Below are 15,040 nucleotides of genomic sequence, written 5' to 3'. Positions count from 1 at the left end.
ATGGCTATCATGTTATAAAGAATTATATGCAGAAAAATGTATTTTCAGCAATCTCTAGTGAAAGATTACAGGTTTTGGTAGTCATGGGAACCTAACCCCCTGGTTCCCATACAGAATGTATCAATATGTGTGTGTGTTTTTTACTTCCCACGCCATTTTATAGGAAGATTACCTCTGTAAAAATTGAGGAGTGTGTGTGTGTGTGTGTGTGTGTGTGTGTGTGTGTGAGAGAGAGAGAGAGAGAGAGAGAGAGAGAGAGAGAGAGAGAGAGAGAGAGGAAAGAAAAGAGAGAGGGAGGGAGAGAGAAAGAAAGAAAGAGGGAGGAGAGAGAGTGGCAGGATGTTTGTGCATGTGTGTGTGTGAGAGAGGAGAGGGGGGATGTTCGTGCACATTTTGTTTGAGAGAATGTGGGGATGTTTGTGCACATTGTGTGTGAAAGGGGGAGTGTCTGTGGATGTGCCTGCACGCTGGGAGAGGTGGGCAGAGGAAGAAGGCACGTGTCCTCAGTTTTCTGTCCCTGGCTGTGGTCTCATAAAAGTTATCCTTTTACTTTTGGACCTTTGGAGAAACCTTTTTAATGGTTTCTGCAGCCTCTGTGTCATGGACTTGCTCCCTGACTAAGGGGCACCCTATCCTCAGGGGCCAATGGAGCCAAATGGCACCCATAGGGCCAGAGTTAGCCCTGCTCTCTCTTGGACCCAGCTCCAAGCCGCAGTGGTGACTCCCTCCCACCAGCCTAGAACCAGGCAGTACTTGGGCCTTCAGGGCTGGAGGTCTCCTCCTGGGGAGGCTTGGCTGAAGACCTGGGAAAACTGATGAATTCCCAGGAAGCCTGGAGAAGTGACTCAGAACCTTGCATTGGAAATTCTGAATCTCTAACCTTCCTTGATAGATTAGTGAGGACAAAGGTGGCCAAGTGGTGAGTCTGTGGGCCTTCCCTGATGTGTTTGGAACAGGAGCCAGAGAGCCCAGCACCACGGAGGGGGAGAGTGGGCGGGGGGGACAGTGTGGCTCAGCTCCCATATTTATCTGCACTGTGACTTTGGACATGTCCCACCCCGTCCCTGGGCTTCAGCTTTCCCACCTGTAAAATATGTGTGTGGAGGTCTCTCCTAGCTAGGCTGTTCTAAGAGGCATCTTGGTGAGCTGCTATAGTGGGGTCCAGCAGAGAAGGCCTCCTCTGGAGACGGCAGAGTCAGACACACGGAGCCAGAGGCCTATCTGAGCCTGACCTGGCTGATGTTGGCCCTGACACACAGCCTGGATCTGTGGCCCTGTCACCAGGTCCTCCAGACTTCCCTAATTTTATTCCCTCCTCGCCCCACCCCCCCACCTCCAGCAGCAGCTTGCCTGCCCCAGAAAGAAGCTTACAGGGGTGGGGGGAGGGGGCAGGGACACAATTTCAGGGAGAGCTAAGCCCTGGTTTTCCTGCATCTCATTGGCTGGAAATGTTTGCCCCAGTAGATGTAAGTGACCATGCTCAGAACCCTCTCTGAGAGAGCCCTAGAGCAGAAGTGCAGCCGGCAGGCCATTACTCCGTGCCTCAGTGACCTCACCTGCTTAGTGGGCATAAAGTCAGGGCTGCAGAACAGCTTTCAGGCCCCTCCTTGATGGATCTCAAGGGACCCCAGGAGAGCACCTGCATCCCTGAGGAGGGAGTGGCCAGTAGTGCTTGATGACCTGGGGGTGGGGGAGGCAGATGGAACAGCTTCAGCCTAGCAGGGAGGACCTGGGCCTATTGGCAAGAGAGGGGTAGGGCAGGAAGTGGGGGTGGGGGCAGCTTGTTGTAGGAGCTTGGCTGAGAAGGAGAGGAGAGATGGGTGTTTCTTAGCTGGGGGGAGGTCTGGAGGAGTTGATGGGACAGACAGAGCGGTTCTCTCTGAGACTATGCAAGACCCGGCGCTAGGCAGGAAAACACAGGCTGTGCCTTAGCTGAGCTTGGGTTGGGGCAAGCCAGTGGAGAGACAGAGGCTCTGGGCCCTTGTGCAGCTCAGCGCTGAAACAGGAAGCCGGGCCTGAGGGCGGTCCTGCCTTCTTACCACCCACTACCCACAGACACCTCTAAACACGGAGGTCTGGGGCCCATGGTGGGGGGAGGTGCAGAGGAAAACCTCAGGGAGAGGGTACCGTTGGACCTCGGCCCTGCCATGTGTAGAGAAAAGTGGGAGCACAATTCAGAGTTTGGGAGAGTTGTACCGGATACAGCTCCTGGATGTTGAACTAACCTTCACTCTCAGAGACCCAAGGAGATGAAACTACTCCCTGAGCTCATACTCAGGGTCTCTGCCTCCCAATCCAGAGCTCTGCCGGTGCTGAGGGTCCTTCAGGAAGGGCTTCAAAGGCTGTGCTAAGAAGTGGCTCTCAGCACAGGGGCCATGGAAGGCTTTGGATGAGGGAGTGACCCAGTCAGAATTGGGCTTTACTCAGAGGACAATGGTAGGGAATCAGGCTGTTGGAGGGCTACCTGCCCTCAGTGCCAGTGGATGGAGCTGTGCCTTCCCTTCTCATTGCTAGCTTTTATATAGCATATGTGAACAAAGCGCATTTTTATCCTTACAGCAAGTTTGAGGGAAGCACATTTTACAGATGAGGAAATTGAGGCAGAGAAAGGAAGTGACTTGCTGGTTTGGGGATTCAATATTCTGGTGTCTAAATAAATGCTTCAGTTCTATCCTCTCTCTGGAGAGTTTGGTATATTTTGCAAACGAATGTCATGCAATACTTATAGTCACGGTCTTTATCATGATCATGGGTGCTGTAAATATTGCATCGGTCACACAGATAGTAAGTGTCTGAAGCTGGATTCGAACTCAGGTCTTCCTGACTCCAGTCTAGCACTCTGTCATTGTGGTGCCCCCAGCTGGTCCAGGAGAAACTATATCTGTTAAGATGTTAAGATGTTACTATCCAGCCAATGCCCTTTCCCGAGAAAGGCCTTCATTGCAAGAGTCAGGCAGAAGTTAGCAGCTCTCCTTTGAAAAGGAACGTGTTGGATTGATTTGTCTCTAGAATCAGTGCTGCCAGGACAGCTAGGTGGTACAGCAGATGGCAGACTGACCCTGGAGTCAGGAGAACCTGAGTTTGAATCCAGCCTCACACATTTAACACTTATTAACTGTGTGACCCTGGGTGAGTCATTTAACCCTAATTGCCTCACAAAAGAGAGAGATAGAGAGCTGCCATCTTCCCCCATCCCCCAGAAAAGCCTACCTTGTACAGTTAAGAAAAATACATCTATACTCTCTGTGTCTGATAGGGTATGCCTCATTCTTCACCTGTGGTCCACCACGTCTCTGACAAGGGAAGGAAAGGACTCAAGCTAAGAATGGTCATTATGTATTTGTTCTCCATAAGTTTATACGTGTGTGGCTCCAATGCAATACTTACAGCACCCACGATCAGGAGAGAGACTGTGACTATAAGTATTGCATGATGTTCGTTTGCAAAATATACCAAACTCTCCAGAGAGAGGATAGAACTGAAGGATTTATTTAGATACCAGAACACTGAATCCCCAAACCAGTGAGCCGATTCCATGACAGCACCAAAGATGTTCAGAAGCCATAATAACCCTGAGAGCCACAGCGTCCTCCAGCCTTCCCACAAACCAACACAAGATCAATGTCTACTCCCAAGCCTATCTGACTCCTGGCCTGAGCGTCCTCTCTCTCCCACTGGCGAGCTCCCTGGGGCTCTGCTCCACCCGCTAGCAAACTCCTCCCATCACAGGCTCCATGTGACTACATTCAGCCTATTGGGGGCAGAGTTTACTTTCAAAGCCGAGGAGGTCTTCAAACTTCCCCCAGGTCTATTAAGGGGCAGGGAAGATCTTCAAATTCCCATTCTCATTACAACATCTTCCCAAGTTTCTTCAAATTCCTTGCCTTGATAATTTCCTATGGCACAATGATGTTCCATGGCCTTCACATATTCCTGAGTCAGTCTTGAGTCATTCCCTAATTGATGGGACTGCCTATTTGTTTCCAGGCCTTCACTGTTCCCCAAAAGACTGCTGGAATACTTCTGTCTATGTGAGGCCTGTATATCCATCTTTGATCTTGGGATATAAGCGCTGTGTTGGGATCACTGGGTCAAAGAATATGAACAGCTAAGTCACTTTTCTTAAATGATTCCAAGCTGTTTCCCAGAGTGAACACAGCCTTTGACAGCTCCACCAACCATGTTTGAGTATGTCTGTCTTCCCACAGTCCCTTGCCAACTGGGAGGTAAAGCCTGGAATTGTTTCCATTTGCATCTCTTGGGGCATCTTCCCAAGTGGATCATTCTCATCTCTTCTACAAACTGCTCATGCTTTGTGCCCTTCTCCATTGGAAAGTGTCTCTCAGTCTTATCTGGGTGGCAGGCTTTTACTGCAGAGATCTGACACAAAGGTTCTTTCCCCATCGATGGCTTTCCTTCTTCACTTTGCTGCATTGATTTGGTTCATCCCACACCTTTTACACCTCTCTCTGCCTCTTGTCCAGCTAAGGAATCTCCTCCTGGAGCTTAGCTCTTCTGCTTTCTGGGCCTTGGAAATCTCTCCCTTCTGTGGAGGAACCTACCTTTACGGAATAGGAGGAGGAGCAGTGGGGTGGCAATCAGGGGTCCATGGACTGCTGACAGTTCTGCCAGTGACTTGCTAAGGAACCCCAGAAAAGGCACTGAATGCTGCCGAGCCTCTAATGGAAATCTGTAGAATGGGGGGATGCAGTTCTTGTGCTGGAAGGACCATTGAGGTCCCCGAGTTCAGCTGTTTCATTTTACAGATGAGAAAACTGGGCCCAGGGACATTAATTGACTTGCCCTGGGTCATAGAGCTAGTAAGTGTCAGAGACAAGATTCAAACCCAGGTCTTTCTGACTCCAAATTCAGTCACCCTGCCCTTCAATCACATGGCATAGAGAGCATTTAGGAAATTATTTTTAAAGCGTTCATGATAAAGCACCAAGATTCTCTGAATGCCAACCCTTGGTGGTGGGGTGTCTAGTCAGATGCCATCTGAAGTCCTGGGAGCCAGGCCTGGTGAGGGCCCCGTGGAGATGGCACCTGCAGGAGCAGCTGACATCTCTTGGCGGGGGGCAAAGGCCCCTTCCTCCCCCACGTCCTTCATCTCTTTTTCCTCTTCCTCTCCTCTCTTCCCCCATTCTCTTCTCATCTTCCTCCTCTCCCCTTTGCATCCTGCTTCTATTAGATTCTGGCCCAACACAGAGACAATGGGGTCCAAGTAGGCTGGCATGGGAGTCTGCTCCCTGTGGTGGGAAAGGAAGGTGGACTTAGGAAAGAGGGAATCTTGGGTCAGGCCCAATTGGACTTCCACTGACAGTGCCCTCAGGACCCAGGAACACGAGGCTTGGGATGGTCAGCTCCCTGGAGCTTCTGGTTGTGTGTCTGAAGCCTCCCACACATGGATGACTTTGTACCAAGCCCCAGCCACCCTGCCTGGGTCACTGACTCAGCAGCCAGACAGCTTGACTTGTGCCCAAACTAGAATGTCCTTATTCAACAAGGGTTCCCATTTTTGTGCAAAGGCCTCTGGGGATGGTCTCCATTACCTGTGAAGGAAGCCTGCTTTGGCAAGAGGCTTTGCGCCACATCAAATCTAATGGCCTTCCCCCCCAATCACCTCCGGTTCTGTGCCTTTCCAGGGCCAGAAGACAGATCTGGGCCCTCTGCCGGGTCTTCTCTTCTGTCAATGTGGCCTTCTTCCTTGTGCTTCCTGGGTCATTAGCAGAGATGGGCACCTTCCTCTGGGTGGGCCCAGCCTCCAGGATAGGTCATCCTGTCAAGATGGTTGTGGGTGTGATGGGGGCAGGGGCAGCGCTAGCTGAGGATTGCCCCTCCCCTTTCCACCCAACACCCCCACTGCCCAATCCTCTCTCTGCTGCCTGACCATCTCCCTGCCCCTCCCTAGGCTCCTGCTCTTCCTTCTGGTTGCACTGAGAGGGGCCTCTGGCAATGCTCACACATCTGGCTGGGCATTGGCAGCCATACGATCCTCAGAACCGGAGGCAGGGATGGGGGGCTACACCTGAGGGGGTCTCCTTGCCTCCGGGTCCAGTGCTCTGGCTGCTCGAGGAGGCAGAACAGCTCCTGAGCCTGGCCCAGATCCAGGGAGGGGGGGAGGGCAGGGCGGGGGGGGGGGGCTGGAGCATGGACAGGAGCCAATCAGGACAGTCCTGATCAATTGATCTGCTCCCCCCCCCCCGCCCCCAGCCCAGCCAGTGAAATTACAAAGTGAGTCAGTGAATGTTGTTATCCTCACAGAGGGTCCGCTCTGTGCACAGAGCTCAGCACATAGTAGGTGCTTAATGTTTGTGGCCTGGCTGCCTGGCACTCTCTCCTCTCTGGGTTTTGGAGACACTGATTCTCCTCCTACCTTTCTGGCTGGCTCTTCATCCAGGCCTCTCCTGGAGGACAGAGCCCCAAGGTGGCCCTCATCTCTATACCCTCTGTCTTAGTGATCTCAGCAACTCCCATAAATCTAACCATCTTCTCTGTGCAGAGATGATGTCCCTTGTCGTGTCTTGGACATCTCAGCCTGGGCATCCAGAAGACATATTTGGCTCAGCATGACCTGAGCCCAATGCCTTCTCTTTCCCCCGAAACCCTGCCTCCTCCTGCCTTCCCTGTACCCCTGCCCCAGGCCCCAGGCCCCCAATCCAGGAGTCCCCCTGCACTCCTCATGCTCACCTCAGATCTCATCTGTTGCCCAGGCCTGCACTTCCCAGCATCCCAAAGTCATTCTCTCCCAGTCTCTCCCCTGGACTCTTGCCATGGCCTCCCCATGGGTCTCCCTGCCTCTGCCCCTCCATCTCCCAGTTCTTACTTCCACCTCTCTTTGGGCCCTTCCTGGTCTGGCTGCCGCCTGACTCTCCAGGGTGGTTTCGGCCTGCGTCCCCCCTGCACCCACCAGCTTCTGCTGGCCGTTCCTATACAGCTGAAGAGTTTGACGCTCCCTATGTGTGGCACTGTGCCCGGGTCTTTGGCTGCCTCAGCCCACCTGTGCCCTTCAAGGCTCCCTCCTAAAGGAGGCCTTCACTGAGCATGCCAGTTGCCGGCAACCCCTCCCCCAATCACATAGGGTCTTGTGCAGCACTTTGTGGCCTTTATTTGGGGTTTTCCCGTTTTATGTCTTCCCACAGCTGCTTTGTGAACATGTACATGGACTAGACTTCACTGCCAGAGGGCAAGAATGCATTCCCTTTGCTAACTGGGCCCCAAGGACTTGAAAGCAGACAGTTATGAAGTGCCTACTACATGCCAAGCATGACATTAAGCATCACAGTAGGTGCTTTTGTTGATTGACCCGTGTCTGCTGCCCTCGGATGCAGCAGCAAATCTTGGAAGCTGCTTACACCTGAGATCCCTATGGAAGTAGAGGGGGAGCTGGTCATGGTCCCTTAGGCTCCCCGGACTTGGGCTCCCAGCAGAACGTGGCCACCAGCAGTGATACAGAGAAGCAACGAGGGGCCATTCCTGTTTGGGTCCTGGACTTCCAGGAGCCAAATCTTTCTGTGAGGGGTCACCAGGAAAGTCAGCCAGAGAAGTGACCCCATGACCCCCACACAGGGCACTCTGGGGTGGAGGAGAACGAGGTGGGACAGGAGGCTTCCTGGGCTCCTCTCCCAGTTGCCCGCTCAGTGCCTCTCCAGGCCTTATGTCATCTCTAATATGAGGGCTTTGGGTGGGATGCCTTCCAAAGTCACACCATCTGTGGTTCTGTGACTTCCTGGGAAGAGCAGCATCTGCTATGGTCCCCAAGGGGGACCCCAAGGAGGGATGCCTTGGAGCTGGAGTCTGGCACTCGTGACCTCCACGTGATGTGTCCTGGGACTGACCCTTCCTGCTGGCCACCTCCTAGCCAGAGCCAGAGCCTGAGCAGCTCATGTGAAAGGAGATGTCGTAGGCAGGAACAATCCCTGGAGAAGCCACCACTGACAAGAGTTCCTTTCATTTCTCTGGAAGGAGTTGGGATGGTGTCATCAGGCAGTGCCTGGCTGCCTTGACTGTCTCCCCCAAGAGGGGACAGGCTTGGGTGTGGTGTGGCCTGGGGAGGACAGAAGGGGGCCTATAGCAGCTGGAGTATCTTACAGCCCTGGCTGGCCATACTAGACCGAACTGTTCTGAGGTGGAAGGTGATTCCAAGGTCATGGTGATAGGCATTTCTCACCCCTCACATTGGGGCTGTGTGGCAGGGATTACAGCTGTCCCTACAACCAGGCTTCTAAGAAATGGGCCTTCTGTAACCTGGGTGGGTGGGTGGGAATGGGGGAAGGACCATTTGGTCTGTGAATTGGCCATTACATAGAGTGGTGGGTGCTTCCTAAGGTCTGGCCCTAATGTCAGTGGGCTTTCTTTTCCAGAATTAAGACAACCCCCTGCCCCACACACACATACCTCTTCCTGCCCCAGTGGCTTTCCTTTGTGTGGCTCCTGCTACTGTCTGGGACTGGGGCTCAGAACAGGGGCCACAGAGAGCCAGGCTCTTGCTTCCTGGGTGTTGATCCAGAATGAGCACACACACCCCCTCCCACCCCTGCCCAGCATCAGGAGTTGTCTAGGGCTGGACTGAGGTGCCCAGCTACGTTCTGGCCAAGGCAGCTTACAGCCCAAGCCCTCAGGGCCCTCCCTAGACAGGTAAGGGCTAAGAACCCAAAACCAGACCATAAAGTCCTAGGGAGGAACAGCAGCAGTTGGTGTGAGGCCAGTGAGCTGGTGAAGGAGGTGCCAGCCACACTCTGAGGAGAGTATTTGGGGTGGGAGTGGTGGGGTCCAGAGCAGACTGGTGGCTGGTTTTTAAAGATATGACTTCCCAGAGCCCATTGGAAGGCAGAAGGGAATGACATACACCCTAGCAGCAGGCCTAGCCGCTTCTTGGAGTAGGCTGCCTTGTGAGGTCACTAGTGAGCTCCCTGTCACTGCAGGACCTTAGGCAGGCCTAAAGACCACTAATGGAGGGAGTCATATTCAGGTACCCACCAATGGTCACACAGACCTTTCCTGAACACCTACTACACACTCTGAGCCAAAGACAATTGGAGCCATACACAGTGTGCAGTCTGATGTCTGTGACTACCCATGCATATGTCCTGGGGTGGTCATTACATATAACCATGCCCACACACACAGGAACAGACCCAGTGTCTGAATGTTAGCTTGGCCCTCCTGCCATCAAGCCTCACATGCTGAGATCTCAGGAGGAAGCATAGGTCTGGCCCATCCACCCTGCAGGGCCATGATGTCCTGGTTAGGTCTCTCAGAAATTAGTCTACCCTAAAGCCTTCAGACTGTGGGCAGCCTGCCCAGGTGAGGACAGCATGGGACATGCTTCGAGTCAGAGGATGTGGATGCAAAACCCACCTCTCATGGTTAGAGGCAGTGTGGAAAAGTGGATACAGCACTGAACTTGAAGTCAAGACAACCCATGTTCAAATACTGCCTGAGTTCCTTCCTAGATCTAGGACCCTGGACAAGTCACTCCTCCTCCCTGGTTCTCAGTTTCCCCATAAAATGAGGTGGCTGTGGTCCCCTCAAGCTCCTGATCTGTACTCTTTTCTCTTGAGGGGGAGGGTGGTTGCCAGACCTGAGCTCAGAAGGGACCTCCCTCCTTGGCTTAGAGGCAGACTCATCACCACCCCAGCCAGATTCCTTTTCTGGGGTGTGGTCCCATATGCCTGGCAGGGGACAACACTTCCTGGCCAGTGTCCTCAAAACCATGGGCTTATATGACCACAAATATCTCCTGTTCTTTATGGAAAAGATCAGCCCATCCTAACCTCCATGGCTGGAGGTCCTTGCTTAGCTGGGGAAGCTCATGCCTGACCCTGAGGAAACATGCTTGTCTCTTCCTGCCCATCTCCACCCCTGGTTTCCCTGCAACTCTGGGCTCTCTGGGGCCTGGGGAAGAGGTGGGCCAGGCTGTGGAGTTTTCCTCTCCTGGACACTTTTTATCTGTTCCTAGGAATGGTTTGTCTTTGTTCCCTGTGTCCCACCTCTCCTAGACTCCTTGCCCCATAGAACCCTCCCTTATAACAAATCTGTCCAGTCAGACCATGGAACACATTGGCCACACCTGCCATCATATGCCTCATTGCACCCTTCAATGTCTGCGGCCTTTTGAAATGGCGATTTCTTTTGAGATAGAAATTGTCTCCTCAGTTCTGCTGTCTTCCCTCTGCATCAGTACGAGCGAGCACGTGCTGTTGCATTTGTCACTCGCTACAGGGGGGCAGTCATCCCTTACTCTCCTGGACCAGTCTGTTCCTACATTCACCTCTTGGCATTCACTCTACCCTGCTATCAATCAATATGGCTGACAAAACCAGACCCATTCCCATGTCTAATGGGCCTCACTGGGCCCAAGGATCCAGATCTGGATAGTGGTCCCCTACCCTTTTTAAAAATGTGCTTCCCCACTATTTCCCAATGGGCTGACCCAATTTCCAGCTCCACCAGCAGTGCCCTAGCGTTACTGCCTGCCTACCCTCTTCTGGGGTCTCTCCAACAACTGGCATTCTTTTCTGCCATCTTTGTTTACCAGACCAGTGAGGAAGAGCCTCCAGTCATTGTTCTCACTCTTATCTGAAACAATCTGGGGCACTACTTGCCTCTCGGGGACTCATAGCACTTTCAGACAATCAGTCTAGAAGCATGTATTAAGCACTTCCTGTGTGCCAGGCCCAAGGTACTGCAGCACAAAGACAAAGGAGACAATTCCTGCCTGCAAGGATCCTATGTTTTACTGAGGAAAATGATACATGCACAGAAATAGCAAATAAAGTAAATCATGGAGGGCCTCCTAAAGGAGGTGATATGAGCACATGGGGGATTAGGGAGGCCTTGTGTAGGTGACGTGAGAAGTGGCAGTGAGGAAGGAGCACACTGCAGGCAGGGGGGAGCGTCAGTGTCATGTTGCAGAATAGCAAGAAGAGAAGTGTGATTGGTTCATGTAATGAGTGAGTGAAGGGGAGTCATGTACACCAAGATTAGTGACAGGTAAGTGAAAGGCTTTAAATAAGAAGTTAATAAGGTTCTTGAGTTGGGGAGAAGAGGGGTGACATGGTGAGACCTGTGCTTTAAGAAAATCACTTTGGTGAGGCTGAATGGAGGATGGACTAGAGGAGGGGAGAGACTGAGGCAGGCAGACCCCTCTCCCCAAAAGCATATTACAATAATCCAGGTGTTAGGGATAAAGGTCTGCACCAGGATAGGGGTAGTGTCAGAAGATTGAAGAGAGTTTATTGGAGAGAGACTCTGCAGAAGTGAAACCTACAAGATGTGCTGCAGAGGTGAAATCTATAAGAGATGCAGCAGAGGTGAAATGGATGAGAGGGGCAGCAGAGGTGAAATGGAGGAGAGGTGCAGCAGAGGTGAAATGGAGGAGAGGGGCAGCAGAGGTGAAATGGACGAGAGATGCAGCAGAGGTGAAATGGAGGAGAGGTGCAGCAGAGGTGAAATGGACGAGAGATGCAGCAGAGGTGAAATGGAGGAGAGGGGCAGCAGAGGTGAAATGGAGGAGAGGTGCAGCAGAGGTGAAATGGACGAGAGGTGCAGCAGAGGTGAAATGGACGAGAGATGCAGCAGAGGTGAAATGGAGGAGAGGTGCAGCAGAGGTGAAATGGAGAGAGGGGCAGCAGAAGTGAAATGGAGGAGAGGTGCAGCAGAGGTGAAATGGATGAGAGGGGCAGCAGAGGTGAAATGGATGAGGGGTGTTGTAGAGATGAAATCAATGAGAAATGCTGCAGAGGTGAAATTGACATACCTTGATAACAGCTTGGATAAAGGGGGGGGGTGGGGAGTTGAGAAAGAGGGAGGAATCCAGGATGATGTCCAGGATGTGAACCTGGGGGCCTGGGAGGATGGTGTTGCCCTCTACAGTAATAGAGCAGGTAAGAGGAGGGGAGGGTTTAGGGAAAAAGATGAGTTCCATTTTGGACATGCTGAGTTTAAAATGTCTACTGGACATCCAGTCCAAGATGTCTAAAAGGTTAACGGGATGAGAAATTAGAAGTTAGCAAAGGTTAGGGAATTTCAGGAGTGGAGAGGATTTAGGGAGAAAGATCATGAGTTTTGTTTTGGGGCACACTGAGCCTGAAGTCCCAAGTAGCATCTACAATAGTGCATAATCTTGGTATGTTCTAGGACACACTCACTCCAGGTGTGGCTGATGTGGTTGGCTGTTGCTTAGACTCTTGGTGATCCCATTTGGGGTTTTCTTGGCAAAGATACTGGAGTGGTTTGCCATTTCCTTCTCCAGCTCATTTTATAGATGAGGACACTGAGGTAAACAAGGTAAAGTGACTTGCCGAGGGTCACAGAACTAGTGAGTGTCTGTTGCCAGTTTTGAACTTACGAAGATGAGTTTTTTTTTTTACCTTTTTTTGGAGGGGGGAAGATAGGGCAATTGGGGGTTGAGTGACTTGCCCAAGGTCACACAGCTAGTTTTGTGTTAAGTGTCTGAGATGGGATTTGAACTCAGGTCCTTCTGACTCCAGGGCCGCTGTGCCACCTAGCCACCCCAATCCTGTGTTATCCTGATGGCTACTTACAATATTTTTTCCTTGATCTGGCAGCTCCAGAAAGTGGCTATAATGTTCCTAGAAGTTTTCTTTAGGGGATCTTTTCTAGGAGGTGATCAGTGAATTCTTTCAATTTCTATTTTGCTCCCTTCGAGTCTCAGCCAAAAGGCCATTTTCTATAGGATGCCTTTCCCAAAGCCCCTTAATTCTGGGGCCTTCACTGATTATCTTCCATCTGTCCTGTTTGTACCTGTCTGTGAACAGGGAGCTCCCGGAGGGCAGGGACTGCCTTTGGCCTTACTTTGTATCCCAGGGCCTAACGCACAGTCGGTGCTTAACAAAAGTGTTTTCTTCACTGGCTGCTCTGATGAGTCAGCACGAGAGTGGCTGTGAGCTGATGCCCCCATCCATGTGTCCGTGATGCCAAAGCATCGTGGGACTTCTGTGGATCTGACTAGGCGTGGCGCCCCTCTGACTGATCCTTACCGCTTTTCCCCTCTGCGTGGAAGTTGAGGAGCATCAAGGTGTGGATTTCATCTCAGGGAGGTCTTCATATAATTTCTCTGCGACTGCCGCCGCCTCCTCCTCCTCTGTGAGAGATAGCACACAGCAGATACTTAGTAAAGGCCAGACAGAGATGGCTAACGTTTGGGGAGTTGATGCCTAACGAGCCTCAGGGAGCTGGGCAGAGAGTGCCCAGATGCCCTGGGTGGGGTCCAGGTCCCTGGCCCTAGTGAACCCCATCCTTATGCTGAAAGAACTGTCCCCAGTGATGTCTGAGCCCATCAAGTATCGTGAAAGAGCATATGACTTGGTGGATGACAGGCATGGCTGGACTGGAGGAAATTATCCCAGAGCAAAAAAAGAGAAGAGACTGGAATCTTAAATCTGCAAGCCAGGGCACTGCACAGGTAGCCTGTGACCAGAGATTTGGTGAGGGAGCACATCAGGCAAGTGCCTTCTTTCCCCTCTCTCTCCCTTTAGTTTTTGTTACAAGGGAAGCCTCTCTGGCTAGGAGAGGAGAGCTATCATATTTGGGAAATGGAATCAAAGAAAACACAAAAATGAGGTTTTTCATGAAGCAAACAGTAATCCCAAAGAGCCAGTGTGGCTTCATCAGAAACATATCATGCCGACTAACCTTACTTCCTTTTTAGATAGGGTTACTAGGCTGGTCGATTCAGAACTTGTTCAATGGCCGGACCCAAAAACTAGTGACAGTTTGATGTTATAGCTGAGAGAGGTCTAGAGTGGAGAACCCCAGGTATCTGTGCCATTGAACATTCTTTAATAGAATCTTACACACACGATGGCCTTAATAAACCCTTTTTCAGTTGAAACGGGTCAAACAAGGAGCAGTTATCAGTCTCATCACAAGAGCATTAAGGCGGGGCCTCTGAGTACATCTTTCCTTCTCCACTCTATTCTATTCCACTGGATAAACAATCCTCCTAAAACCCTAGACTTCAGAAATACAGTTTCTGAAATAAAAAAAGTTTAGAGGGATGGCAAGCATGACCCCAGAAACACACCATGAGCTCTAAGATTAAAGATCTCTCAAGGGTTGGCGAGCCTCCAAACCCACAAGTCTGATAAGGATGGAAAGGTAGGGAGCCTAGATGTGTCTGCACAGGGAACTCTCTGAAGAACTCAGACTAGTCACAAGGGATGACAGATACTATAACATGTGGTTGAAGAGCCAAGCCCCAAAAGGAGGCATCCTGGTATGACCTCCCTTGCAGCAGGAATCAGGCTCAGGGTTCTGTCCTTCCTTGACAGGGGGGCTGGTCATACAGGAGAGGACCTGGTCCAGTGGTTCCAGCTTCGGCCAGGACTCAGAACTCCAAACCAGGTTGGGATTTGGCACTCAGCCAACCCCACCTGCCCATTTGTCAGAGGGTGCTAAGGTGAAAGACCTGGCCAGAGCCTAGCCAGGCAGTGTATTGCAGAGAGCCCCCTCCCCAACTTCCCAGGTACTCTGCCATCACAGTAAGTGCTCTGCCCACTGCCTTACAGGCACCACCTCTGTGCCCAAGGATTTGATGGGATTAGGCCCTCATTCAGGAATCAGGAGTCTCATGGCAAGGGAACTGGGTGTGGAGTTGTGCTTTCTGGGTCTGGGCCTTGGGTCTCCTGCCTGCCACCCACTGTCTGCTCTGGGTCTGCATGGGTCAGATCCTCCTTCATCCTTCATCCTTCCATGGGCCACGCCCTTTCCCATTAGCCTACCCCCTTTCTTTCCGCATGAACTCTCTTTGCTGTGCATCAGGGAAGGTGCCTTCTGCCCTAGGTGCTCTGGTCTCTCAGTGACACCTCAGTGGTAGCCACCTCTTTCACCTGCCAGGCTGGACTGCCCAGAGTAATGGCCAGAGGTGACCCTGCCCCAGAATGCCTTGGGACCAGGTGGCATTCTCACCTCATTGGGAGGTGACCTGGCTCCACAAGGCCCACCCTAGCAGATCCTGCCAGTGTGGCTCCAGCCACCCTCGAGGACCAGGGTTCTCATAGACTTTCCAAGGTTT

General features: G+C 51.9%; 3 protein-coding genes across 9 annotated transcripts in view; 1 reads left to right on the top strand and 2 right to left on the bottom strand.

Annotated features, from left to right (window-relative positions):
- The window catches only part of RNH1 (ribonuclease/angiogenin inhibitor 1), a 140,246-nt gene that overhangs the window by 18,693 nt on the left and 106,513 nt on the right, over window positions 1-15,040 (bottom strand). The gene's annotated exons all lie outside the window — the stretch shown is intronic.
- Window positions 1-15,040, bottom strand: part of ANO9 (anoctamin 9) — a 165,435-nt gene that overhangs the window by 87,964 nt on the left and 62,431 nt on the right. The gene's annotated exons all lie outside the window — the stretch shown is intronic.
- The window catches only part of LOC138176974 (USP6 N-terminal-like protein), a 33,179-nt gene that overhangs the window by 3,018 nt on the left and 15,121 nt on the right, over window positions 1-15,040 (top strand). The window lies entirely within an intron of this gene.

The sequence above is a fragment of the Petaurus breviceps genome, unplaced genomic scaffold, assembly GCF_028583685.1.
Source record: "Petaurus breviceps papuanus isolate PSGF00001 unplaced genomic scaffold, PetGlider_PUasm1.0 90317, whole genome shotgun sequence".
NCBI lineage: Eukaryota > Metazoa > Chordata > Mammalia > Diprotodontia > Petauridae > Petaurus > Petaurus breviceps.
The sequence above is the reverse complement of the archived record's forward strand: the minus strand, read 5'-3'. Positions and strand labels throughout refer to the sequence as shown.